The 13,545-nt window shown below is 45.1% G+C and overlaps 1 protein-coding gene across 9 annotated transcripts in view; it reads right to left on the bottom strand.

The window, feature by feature from the left end:
• Positions 1–13,545, bottom strand: part of GNG7 (G protein subunit gamma 7) — a 79,190-nt gene that overhangs the window by 48,026 nt on the left and 17,619 nt on the right. For 4 of the 9 annotated variants that reach the window (XM_037384048.1, XM_037384047.1, XM_037384046.1 and 1 more), the window contains one exon: positions 6,277–6,355. The exons of 3 other annotated variants lie outside the window; for them this stretch is intronic. The gene's annotated coding sequence lies outside the window, so the exon portion shown is untranslated. The remainder of the gene's footprint in view (positions 1–6,276; positions 6,356–13,545) is intronic. 2 more of the 9 variants (XM_037384051.1, XM_037384050.1) reach the window with 1 other exon arrangement.

Here is a 13,545-nt window from a genome sequence, read left to right as displayed (position 1 = left end):
GTGCAGTGGGAGCATGTGACGGTAACACTGTGAGTCTTTCTGGGCTGGACTTGCAGAAAAGTTGAATTCTAAGGAAAGAACAGCTCACACATCAGCTTCTGTGTACACAGAGCAGAGAAGGAGAAATCCAAAACAGGAGATTTCTCCAGGCCAAGCTGCCATCACAATTTTAAAAAAACAATTTTCCTTTCAGATTTTTAACTGAGCGCCTAATAAGCAAACTGCAACTGCCTTTACTCAATCAAATGGCATTTGGGGATTCCAGATTAATTCCAGTGAACTACAGCAACAAGCAACTGAAAGTTGCCAATACCCGTTTTATTTTAGTGAGTATGAACAAGATTTAAAATACCAGAGGGTGGGGGCTGTACATACAACTAATAAAGGTGTCTGGTAGCTTAAGTGATCTGGAGACAGTTCTGGGATTCAAAATTTAAACAAATACTAAACAAATGAGCTGGTGCAGAGGAGCAAAGGAATGCTGGCCTCAGGGCTGAGGAATGCAAGCCTGTCCAGACAGCAGCAAGAGAGCAGCTGTACGTGCACCCTGTGCCAGGATGGGAAACCCGCTGGAAATATGTAAAGTTAGTGCTGTTTAGGCACTTTTACATATATCTATACTTAGAAAAACTAGATAAAGAACAAGCAAACCTGCTTAATAACAATATGCCTATGCAACTCTGTCCCACAACTTGAAAGCCCAACTTCAGTGAGATTCAGATAAGAGATTGAGGGCTTTCACACTAGAAAGTTAGAAATCAATTATAGAAACAATTGACAGCTGGATTATTGGCCTAAATCCCCTGCACCCTCTCAGCAATTTGCATTTCAAACAGACCGAATTTCACAGCAGGACAGATTGTTTCCCCATCTTGTCTACAAGTTCACACAGGAGTGAACTGTTCTTCCAGTCAGCCCACAACCAGGGCTTCCTATCTCACTAGAAAATAAAAGGTTTAGATTTAAAAAAAAAAAAAAAAAAAAATCACAGTAGGCATTTTTGCACATCGATAGAAAAGTGCTTAGGCAGATCTAAACTTCAAAGAGTTTATTACAAGCTGGACAAACCTGGTTTAGCACAGGCCAGCTCCGAGGCTCGCTGACTGCGTGTGATACTGCAAGCAGTGCTAGAGTGCTATGGCTTTCTGAAAAACAAAACCAACCCGGCATTTATACAACCTCCACCACAGATGCCACCATACCACCTCATCGAACAGCAATAGGTAATGTCTTGCATGTCCATCAGCATCTCACACACCAAAAGAAAAGTCAGGTTTACTCAGTGATGTGTGACTAACTCAATCAGCTCCTGGGCCAGCAGACTACAGCATCGAGCACCTCCAGGTTGCACACAATACTGTCAAACAAGGAAACCTCAGCCCTGCAGCTGAAAACGACCATAAAGATATATTCATGTTTACCTAGAATTTAGGTGTTTCAAAAGGAAAGGCTGATTTAATTATCCTGGCTGTTGGCCAGTTTGGCAAAGGCAGGACAGAGCAGCAGCTTGCCCAAACTTCAGAGACCCCCATTTTTCCTTCCCAGCTCTCCAAGGCAGCTCAACCACGGCTTTTCCAAAATAACGAGACTGTTATCTCAGGTCAAGGAGCAGAAGAATGGGAACCCAGCCTCTGTTTACTGCTAGCTGTTGGGAGGAAAGCCCATGTGGGCTGCTGCTGCTGAAGGTTAGCTTGGTGTGCAGGTGGAGCATGTGGGAGGGCAGGAAGGACAAAAACCAGCGCCAGTAAGAACTGACTCAGCAATGCTCACCCCCTTTCATTATCTCAGATCTCAAAACAGAAATGTTAAAATACACTTTCAAAATGAGCAGGCAAGCTGGAGATGGTTTATATAACACTGCTGGAAGCAAGCGGACCGTTTAAACTCATGCAAGTTACCAAGAGCACAGCTGTATTGGGAAGCTGCAGATGAAAGATCATATCGCGAGGCATCGCTGGTAACCAGGGGCTGCGATAAGCCCTTAACGTGCAGAGCACATTTCAGGGCTCGGTGCAGGAGGAGGCTGAAGGACAGCGTTCCCACGGCAGGAAGGGATGGGACTGCAGCCCACAGGATGGGGAAGGGAGAGTCCCACCCAGCACGGAGAGGGCAGCAAAGGACAAAGTCTTACTCCTGGCTGTCAACATCAGCTTGAACATCCAGACACCACAGCTTCGCAGGCACTACAGGGTACACAGCGTAGTATCATTCCCCCTGAAAATATCTAAAAAATTCTTCAAAGAATTACCTATGCCCCAAACCAAATAATATGCAGTAAAACAGAGGTAACGTTGCAATTTAACAAATACAGGCTTTTTTCCTTTCTTAGATAGTTAAGGAATAAATGCATCAAAGCTGGCAGCTGCTGGCATAAATAGACAGGCCACCAGCGCTGGCTGAAGGGCCACCATGAAGAAAACTGACAAAACCCCTGCTGTACTTGTTTTTCCATTATCTAATATTAGGCCATGTAGGTATTTATGAACCACTCTGCAGTGCATTCAAGCTAATTCCCAGAAAATCACGTGCCTTCGCAGTGAATTCAAGATTAGGAAGCTTTTCAATGTTTTCTTGAGAAGAGATGTGATCACCATGCAGTACTAACAGCAATTTGAAAGTCTGCCTTGTTGGTTGGCTGCCAGATACTGACCCAACGAGCATCTTATTAAGCCTTCAGTCATCTCTTCCCAGCTATTTGTGTCAGACTGTGTGCTCTGAGGCTTGAAGAGGCTAAAGCAAATTCAGGTTGGGGGCAGGTATGAGCTACAGAACCACATTCTAAACATTTGGAGAAATACTAAGTGCTCATACAACAAATACATGAGAAAAGCCTCTCTGGTCTACAGCTGCAAGAATAAGTCAGTAGTCATCAGGCCCAAAAGGCTCATTTGATTTCTCTTAAAAAAAAAATCCACAAAAAATGGTAAAAATGCCACAGACATTTCCAGCCACTTCAGATCATCAGTCATGATCATTTCTCACCTCCCTCAGGCTAGGACATGAAGGGTGCAAGTCACACAAGCCACTAGACAGGGCAACACCTCTGTCCAGGTTCAACAACCTGATGGGGAAAGGTGCTGGGCTGCTGCACCCTCTAACCCTTTCCTTCCCCAGATGCATGCTTACAGTGCTCAAACAAAAACGCCTGATGAGGCTGTGTAATGATGTTCTATTTAATGGAATCCATGCAGGCATGAACAGGCCATGTAACAGTCCCTGCAGTGACAGGGACAAGAGCTACTGGGCACTAAGTTTTTTATTTGAACAACATTCGCTCTTTACGCAGCCTGCCTCTTCCTACTGTCCACATCTGGACAGCTGTTAAGGGCAAAAAGCACCCAGTCTGCACTGATTAGCTATCTTCAAGGAAAAAAAAAAAAAAAAAAGTCATGCCTAGAGGGCAAGGCAGTTGAAAGCTACCCAAAAGGCTTGCTACAAATTTTTGTATGAAACAGCACCTTATTTAGACAATTTGAAAAATGTAACAGAGGGACACTATGGCTGAGAATTTGCATAATGGGCGTCCACATCTTGCTTACCTAACAGGAGAAGAATCCTGTCTGTCAGTAAGTCTAGACTGTGGTGTTGAATCCAGGGGACCGAGGAATCTCCTGGCCAGAAATAACACCCGGTGCGGGGCAGGGTGCTGCCATCTGGTGACACCCACTGCTGGGATGGCCAGGCGGCACAAACCCGGCTCTGTAGGCACCTCTGGATTGGGACTGCTCTGCAGAGCTAGGCTCAGTGCTAAGGGCAGCGAGAAAAGCCATCCTGCCCCTTGCAAAACCTAAGCTGACTCTTCCAAGTGCTCCACGGAGACTTGCCGTCTCCTGCAGTGCCTCGCTCCGCTGTGCTGGCTGGACCACGCTGTTAGCTGCAATTAAAGCAGTGGGAGTGTGACAGCCTCTTTTATTAAAATGTACATACGTTGTTTAATATTAAAAGGCCACAGCATAACAACAGCTTTCAAATTAAAACACTCCAAAGGCTTAGGTGGCTTAACAGAGACCTCTGCAGCGCAGAGCAGCTCACTGCAGGCAGTCACTCCATATATGCAGTTTTTCCCAGTGAACTTCGTTAATTTAGATGATACCCAAAAGGCACAAAGATGTATATTTAGCCCCCATTTCCACCTCCAAAAACCCTGCTGCAACACATGTAGAAACACAGAACCTCTGGCTTTGGAATCACATAGATCTCAACAATTCTGAGCGCCTGCAGAACAGCAACCATTCGCCATCTATCCAACTTTTCCTCCTGTCCCGAAGCAGCACCAGTCTGACCCGCTTCCCCCCAAAGCCCCACTGGGGCTGTCAAATGCCTCCTGAAAACCAGGAAGTTTGAAACACAGACTCAGCCTCCTGCTCCTTCATTTCCAGTGGGTACACTAACAGAAGCAAGCAACGCTCCTCTCTTCTTTGAAATACAGCACCCTTGATCTAAAGATAATCCATCTCTAGGACAACAGAACTATGTGAGCAAGATACTTTATTCTCAGCTACGGGTTTGTCATCTCACCAAGCCTGAGTTCCTTTACCTTGCTGGTATTTCACACATGGCACAGGAAATACAGGATTTCACAAAAGGACTGCTGATGCATGAAGGGACTTTGGAGGCTCCACAGAAAGCACTCATACCAAGTATTACACTATGAAGTTGGAAGCGACCAGAGAAAGGGGACACCCATGCTCACATACTGCAGCCCGTATCCTGCTGTGAAATTTCCAGCTATTGAGTGTTCCAAGCAGCAATAGTTATCATTTCTTTAAAGCCTACTAAGAAGATTTCTAAGTATTTCAATATAAGCAGCTGCACCTAAAAGTCAGCATCTGGTGATGAGGAGGGCAATGATGAACAAATGGGATGTGGTTAGACACAACTGCATCGCGTCACGCGTGGTGCCACAGAACTGCCATCGGTACGGCAGATGAGATTCAAGACCTCAGAAGAAAAAGATATGTGAAGACAAGGCCGTGTGAAAAACTCCAGGAACTATTTTGGAAAAGAAAACAGTGGAAGTACACTGGTGAAATGCTGTTGCTAGGACATCTGTGCAGACCAAACGCCATGCTTAATCTCACCGTCATTTCCTTCAAGCACACTAAAGTTTACTCCAACGTGACCCATCTCCTTTATGTAGTGAGGTCGGTGAAGCTTACTAGAAGGTGAACTACAGCTACAGGCATCGTTCCAGTCCAAATTTAAATACTGTACTTGGGGGCACACAGGGAAAGTACCAACAAAATGAAAAAATTAGTCTAAAACTTTGAGCATGGTACTACTGATTTATTCTGTGTCTGAGATCACACAAAGCTCTAGGGCAATTTAAAACTGCACAACTGATATTTAACTTATTGCTTCTGTAGAAAAGTCATGAGGCTTTAATCACCATGCTGCTTCATGAACTGGAAGATTACTAATTACAGGATTTGTTAGTCAGCATTACCAGACACTGTTTTAGTGTTGATTGTTTGTATAGGGAAGATTGGAACCGACCATTTAATAATTTTAATGGAATACAAGGTGATTTGAAAGAGCTGTCCTCAGCAGAATGGGCAAAAATCATTATGGTTGTCGCATACATCCAGAAAGTAGCAGCTTCAGTGGGATCAATGTGAAACCAATGAGAGAAAACAGCCCAGGACAAGTGAGACAAGCACCTGAAATCACGCATTGAATCTCCTGCCTCTACCCTTGACCATCCTGCTTAGAGGGCAGGGAGAAGACGGGACATTTGCAGCATCTAATATTGCAGCACAGAGCAAAAACGCTATTACACAGAAAGAAAAAGCCATCATTTGCAGTATCTCCTGTTCGTGTGCTACTGGTTAACACGTACATACGTTCCAGCAAAGGCTAGATAAAAAAGGAAACTGAACTTCATCATCCAGCTACAGCAGTTAAAGCCTGCTGCTTCCCTTGGCTTCCAGCAAGAACAAAGGCTCCCACACACACCTCACGCCTTCTGACTAAGAGGGACATGTCTTCTTTGGAATCTATAGATCTTCTTCCCTAATTAAGGAGGTGGATTACTGTTACATAATGTCGCTCCACGTGGGCAACAAGTAATCACCAGCCTTTGTCTCAGACCAGCAGGAGCATGAAGAATCGGATCAGAACACCACCTCCGAATAGCTAATGTAGCTGGGCAGCCACCACTGAGGTGTTATCTGGCTGTGGCATTTTCCCACTGCGGCAGGTAAAACTTAATCAGTAGAAGGTAAATTAATAATGAAACGATACTGTGAGTTTCACAAGGGTCAAGTTCTCGCTCACCTTCTTACTGCAGTGGAGCAGTTTCGGCTACTGTCTTGTAGGGTGCACTGGCTGCCGCGGATCCCAGTTATGACTCCTTCTGGAAAGGAAACATGAATTTAGGAGATCCGTCACTGATACACTAAACAGCGCATTATTAATGAAGTTATAATTTGGAATAATCTATTTTACTCCACTGACTGCAATGCTATCATAGCAATATTTACTTCAATAATTGGTGTAATGAGGAAGACACTGTCTTCACTGCAGTTGTCTTGTTTTATTGGTAGCAGTTTCCTGTATCAAAAGAATTCCACGTCTCAGTTACGTTTTGAAATTAACATTGATTTCTTCAAATTTTATAGCGTTTCCAAGCACACCTTTTTTTTTGTTGCATGCAACAGACACACACTCAAGGTGAGCCCAATTTCATTTGTTTTTATAAATAACACACATGACCTGGACGTCACGCTGTGTATTTCAGACACTGAATCCAAACGTGTGGCATCTGAAACCGGAGATAACTAAGGCTTCAACTACTGGATGAGAGTTCACTTAAATATTCTACTCTAGATTTCACTGCAAACTACTGGACTACAGACAACAGATACTGAGCTTAAGTCCCTTGTGGTGGGAGAGGTATCTGCACCTTTGTATTTTGGGGGGGAACACTGCAGAGCAGTGTTTTAGCAAAGAAGCCAGCAGAGTCCTCGGCTAACACAACCTCCTGGCAAGTTTAGTTTTCAAGAAACAAGCACCAAAAAAAATGATCTAGGAACGGGCTGGCCTTAAAGCATTAAAAACACCCTGAGAAAAACAAAGTTGTGTTTTGCTTTCTTATATACTGGGATGCTTCCCTGCTACACCGCGGTACAGGGCTCTGCAGGACATCCTCCTTCCTGCTTACCAGTAAAATATTGCTCAACCCTCCTCCGGTCAGCCCAACTTACCACACTGAAGTCAAAGCTGTTGCGAGCGAGACCTAGGGATTAATTCCAAGAATCCATCTGAGCTGAAATCCAACCCTGCTTGTTTTGTCCACTTAACTGTCTGAACACAAACAATTTTTTTTTAAGGAGTAAAACCCACGTCATTTACTCTCCACTGGGTTTTAGGCCACAGCTTGCCTTGCCCCTTTCACCTCTATCTTCTTCAGATTTCAGTAAATCAAAGGGTAAGGAATAAACAATCATTTTAAAATCAATATTTAATTTTATTTTTTAATGGTTTTTTTTTTTACAATAACAATTCTCACAAATACCATATTCCAAACGAGACTGTGAAATGCCAGGTACCCGCATAAATTTGAAGGTGAGGGCAAGAGAAAAAGCCTTACTATGAAACAGAAGAACCTGTGTGAGGTTAGGAGACAAAGAGACCGAAAAGAAGCATGGGGTGAAAGCATAAGGGGCAAAAGCGTATGGGGTTAAAGTGCATTCAGACAGAGAGCAAACGGTACCAGGTTTGCCATCAGCCTCTGAACAGCTCCAAGCCCATCACCATGGACCCATCCCTCCAGGATCAGCATGCCACTTGCTGATCTCACATTCCCCCTGCTCCGGCAAAGCTTTGCACAGCATCAGCCGCACACTGCCCCCAGGCAGCCCCCGGCCCCGTGGGGCTTTAGCTGCACCCGGGGAGAGCAGGTGGAGAGGAGCCTGCGCCCTCCTCCTGGCCCAAAATAGCAGATGCCAAAGCTGGGGCCTTGCTCATTGCGATCATTCCTGCTTAAGCAGCACAGGCCTGCCTGATCCCCGTTCTGAATTCGGTAATAAACCCAAAGGGACTGAAATTCAGGGGAATTTGTCAACCAAGTGAGGGCAGCCCTCCCAAAATACAGTACAGGAGATAAAGGAGCACGCACAGGACTGCAGAGTTGAAAAACAGCACCTGTGAAGTCCTGCAGGCAAGAAAAGCCACCAAGAACATGGGAGACGTCCTCAGCAGCAGCACTTTCTGGGACCCCCTTGCTCTGCCTCCAAGGAGGCATTCATTGCCATCACAAGGAGCTGCAGCTCAAGTTAATGAGCCTCCACAGAAAGGGGGTGCGATGAGCAGGCTGGAGGAATTTCAGCCCTCAGTAAGTCCATATGCTCTTCAGCCCTCTCCATACAGGATGGTGTGCCTTTTATAAGGGAAATAAATTAAGCTTACTTTCCCAATATCCTGCTAATTGCTAAAAGAAACGAACTTGCCTCCATAAATCACAGGCTGTACTGAGCCAGCCTTCAGCTGCAACCCTCACTCCACTGCCTCCCAGCTCTTCTAGCTATACGTGATTTCATACCATGAAAAAATAATTACGGCTTCTAAATTGCAAACAGATTTAAATAGCAAGCAGCTTGGCCCCGTGAAGTATGTGCAGTTGTTTAAGTGTCTCTGGTGTTCTGTAAGAGCTGATAAATGCCAAGCTGCTACAGGAATCAGCCACCACCCCCAAGCTGCAGGAGAGAGCTCAACACCTCATTCAAAGACAAGCCACCTAAAATCAAATCTACCTTTTGACTAAATGAAGCCTTGAAGCTGTAACTAAAGTGAAAACCTGACAGGACAACACACACATTCTTTATTTTCATTTGCACTGTTCTTCCTTTAACTTTCTCAACGCACCTGTCTTCTTGATGGCTCTTTCCTTCATTTTAAGAGCAACACAGGGACTTCTGGACTGCCAATTTTAAAATCAGTCACCATTTTAAGAGCCGTTCAGGTTTTCTGCAGGCATTACCATTTGAAGGCTATTCCAGAACCACAGCAGAAGCCTCTGCAAGCTGAAGGCAGAGCTGAAGCAGCTCCCCTGCAGCACGTGGGAATAACACCACCATGAACACCACCCTCCCTGTGACATACCTACATTTGACAAGGGTATTTAACACCTCATCATCCCAGACAGTCCATCTCTGCAGTACTGGTTCATGGCCTCTGCAAAGTTAAGTTGGGCAGGAGACGTGCCTGTACACAGGCCCTGTGCTAGAAGGCTACCTGTTAGGCTGCAATCAAACTCTGTGTGAGCCAGCACTGCTGCTTCCTGCTTGGGCTTCTCCCTGCTCCCCCCTCCTCCTGTTCGCAATCAACACCAGCTTCGCAGAGACCCCAGACCATGTCCCTTTAACATCTGTGGCACTTCTCCTGCACAGACTTTTGATCTGGCAGTTAGTACACGAGGAACAGTTTGCAGCAGAGGAAAAAACAACCCAACAACTTTCCAGACGAACACAATACCATCTTTGGCTTTCCGCAGAAATGAGCCTTTTGTTTATAGGCTTGCAGAATCTGACTCCAGGGGCTGGTCTGTTCTTGCTCAAAGAGGGAAAACAAGCCTGACCTCAGCGTGCTGGAATAAACTCTGCCCCCTCCTTCCTTCCACGCTTCTCCCAGTGCAAAGGTAAAGAACATGATATCCAGCAGCATGACCAAGCTCACTGAGCGGTGTGACCGCACACACTCTTGTTTACTGACATCAAAAACAAGACCCGGAGCCAAGGAGGTAAACTAACTGGACATGCTCCTGCTACCATTCATCAGGCACTTCCCAGCTGGCGAAAGGTCTTCAGTAAATCAGCTGGACTGCGGTACATTAAGTACAACGGTCACTATTTTGCACATACCTCTCTGTGCATAGATGGCCACACTCGGAGCAGACACTCCCCTATCTCCCACTTGTACTGTTTCCTACACAGTTGATAAGCGGGCTGCCATTTCCTCCAGGCGGATATTGCACGCCAGCACTTGCTGGCAACAAAACCTGAACAAAGATCCTAAGAGCTGTCATGCGAGACTCAGAGGGGCTCTACCATTCTCATTAGAAGCAGCTACTCGCTATGGGAACGTGTCACACCAACAGGTTTGGATAAAACCCCTTGCTGTACTTGGACCTTCTCAACCTACGCCCTGTTTACGATGTGGGCCAGAACCCCTTGCTCAAGCCTGCTCTGCAAACACACAACACAAGTACCAGCAGTTTAAGAGATACCTCGAAGTGGGTGTGGGCAGCAAGGAGGGGAATTCCTTTCCGAACTAACTGGAAGCAGCAACAGTTGGTAATGCAAAGCATCTCCCAGGGCCGGAGCCTGCAGCTGCCAACGTTCCCTCAAAGTCAGGGCAAGGCTCTAAGGAAGCCAGATCATCCATTCCAGCCCACCAAAAAACCCATGGTGCCAGGAACTCTGTGGGAGGCAGCCTCTGCAGAAGAGCCTTTCCACGAGGATCTTCCAGCTCACCGGCAGGAGGAACTTGCTATACTTCCCTCGGACACTTCAAGATCCGGCAGATCTCGTGGGCAGGCAGCCAATGCTATCAGCTATTCCAACTGCGATTAATAAAAAGTTCTATGAAAAGATCAGAGCGAGCTTAAGAACACAAGAGTCAAAGACTCATCCTTCTTAGTAAGTGACTGCCGATTGTGCTACTAGTCCTTAAGATTTTTAAAGAACGTTTCAATATGTAAAAAAGCACAAAAATCAAAGGCGCTGCATTCATACGGTGAACAAGACACCAACCCTACCACCTCTGCAAATGAAGGTTGATGTGCAATGTTCCTGACAAACTGACTTGGGGTTTTAAAGCAAGAACTAGAAAAAAACCAATGCATTTGCATAGGCTGTAAAGACTAACTCCAAGCTGCAGTCTGCTTATTTTGCTACCAAAGATTTTGAGTGCTGCAGAGCCATGCATTTTAAAAAACCCCAGAGCCAGTCAGCACACTGTTTGTGCAGAACAGCCTCTCTGCTAAGAGCAGCGTGGCACGGCCTGCTACAGGGAGCAGGGCTGGTGTGGAGCTCTGGCCTCCCTGGCCCAGGGGATGATGAAACCTTGTTCAGCACATGGAGTAACACAGAACAGCTCACAGAAAATGAAGCTGTCGAACAGCAAAAGGCTCCTTTTAAAATGCCTGATGGATCCCTAAGCAAGGAACTTGGGAACTGTTACATTCCGTACCACAGGGCTAAATTAAAGCATTACCAACAGATAACGAACTGACACAGAGATGCATCAGCACGAGACCATGATTCACAACAGTGCTGTAATTATGAGGAAACGACCTGCTGTGCAGCATGGCTCCTCTTCTCACTGAGGGCAAGCAGGGCGCAGTGCCACACCAGAAGTTCAGGTTCCCCCAGTGCCGACACGTTAGTGGAGTTGAAGGGAGAGAAATGGGTTACTGAAGGTGAAGTTGCTCAGATCACACTCAAAGTTAAATAACCTTAATGGAATAACTAACACCAGGTTTAATTCTCCTACTTAGCACTCTAATAATAGGCAAAAGATCTTGGTCCAGAGGTAGAATTTGTCAAGTCTCTAAAAATATATACCTCCAAATCGTTATCAAACAATTGCCTCTGGACAACCAATGCAAAATATCCACAGTAAAGGGAGAGCTTGTAAAGTTTAACTTTTCCCCATTAGTTCCTCCAAGGGATGAGCAGATTCTTTTTTTCCTTGTCCACAGAACTCCTGCCATTTTCCAGCACACAGCCCAGGATTTTTGCTAAGTAACAGCTGCCACAGCCAGTGCACATTTGCTTTTGGAAGCAAATCGCTAATTGTGAAGTTGCTAGGAAGTCTGTTCTGGCAACTTGCTCTGGAACATTTTTTAAGCCCTAAAAAGGGAAGACTTGGAGCAAAGGCAAGCAAAAAGGGCCCTCCCTATGTCCTGCAGTGCTTCACACCTCAAGGGATCTATGCCTCAAGCTCGAAAGCTGCAGAAACCACTTGACAAGACCCATTCTACTACACCTGTCACTTTTCAAGTCCCTCCAAAGGCAAAGTCTGACTGCAGCTGCTCCTGTGAAGCTCAGCTCCTTCGGGGTCTTCAAGCAGAGCACCAGGAAGCACTGCTGGCAGCTGTGCTGCAGGAGGACCCAGAGCAGCCCCGCACCCCAGCTTCACGCACAAAGGCATCTATGCATGAGCAGTTTCACAGGGGGTGCAACTCTAGACCACACAGCCCTGTAAAAGAGTAATTCATAACTGAAGCTGAAGTGTGAAATGCCTTAAACACTCATTGATCTAAGGAAAAGGCGCAGAGGTGAACAAGGATGGCTAGCACAGAGCAGTGTGGTACACAAGCATTTACCTACCCAGCCGTCTCACAGCAAGCGGAGCGGTCTGTTGAGCAGCCTGGGGTATTCAGAAGGACAGTTCCTACCCAATCATGCATTCCTACTCAGGCTTTGTTTTTCCTCTGAGCAAAAGAGGAAAAAGTTTAAAATAAACCTTGCAGACAGTGGCATTCCATTTGCAAGAGTTCATTCTTTAAAGAAATGGGACAAACTAATTCCTCAGTAAATATTTGGGGTTACAGCTCTACTTAGCAGTATCTTGTTAAACACTTCCAAGGTTTTAGAGAGCCAGTAATACACTCAGGACAGCAGTCCATGGAAATAACAGGACTTATTTCAGCAGTAACAAAGCTATTTTTAAAAATTTTACTTAAGGGATGCCAATTTCCTGAAGCTGTTTGGAAAATTAAATTTAAAAATGTACAAACACTAATGGAACAAAAATGTGCTATAGCAACAGCCTTCTTTTGCTAGGAGACACACTAGATATGTTTCTGGACTTTCCAATTTGCTTTGATCCAAAAAATCACCTTTTCCTCCTTTTAGAGGACAGATTTAAGAATAGCAACAACAAAAAAAACCTGTGTGTCTGCAGCAAAAAATGTTCATAAAGAAAGTTTATTCCTAAAAAAAAAAATCTTCCCATTTTAGCAAATGCCTCCAGCTGTTATAAACAGATCAAACCAGTGACAATACGCTTCTTTACTCTAGGGATGCTTAGGTTTAATATAATTAGATTAGCTCAATGCCTCTGCCAGGCAAGTAAGCAATACAAGGAGTTCTTTTATGTCACTGACAACCTCCTAAAAATTGGAGGAATTTTAGAATGTACACCAACTTAACAACTGCTTGAAACAGGAAGAGGAGGTGAAAGAGTATCCAGCTGAAGCAGTATGGGAGAATTCATTACACTGTAAATACCAGGGTGAAACACAGATGGGATGCTGAGGTTTATAATTCTTAAAGTGCCATTATAAAAGTGAGCAAGCATTTGCTTTTAAATATTATGACAAGCAGCTGAACGGCATAAAGTATAGCTATTTTCATAGGCTGCACCGACAACTCAGGAACTGTTCCAGTAAAACAAATACTAAACACCAACAGGCTGTTGACTTCAAATCACTAAAAACATACCACAAAAACCAGAATGACAAACTAGCATTGCTTCCAAGCTAGAAATAAAGCACTCCCCAGGGAGGGGATCCTTCCCCCTTTCCTACCAGACGGGTGA

The sequence above is a fragment of the Falco rusticolus genome, chromosome 4 (assembly GCF_015220075.1).
Source record: "Falco rusticolus isolate bFalRus1 chromosome 4, bFalRus1.pri, whole genome shotgun sequence".
Lineage (NCBI taxonomy): Eukaryota > Metazoa > Chordata > Aves > Falconiformes > Falconidae > Falco > Falco rusticolus.
Note: the sequence above shows the minus strand (reverse complement) of the source record. Positions and strands in the feature narration are given on the sequence as shown.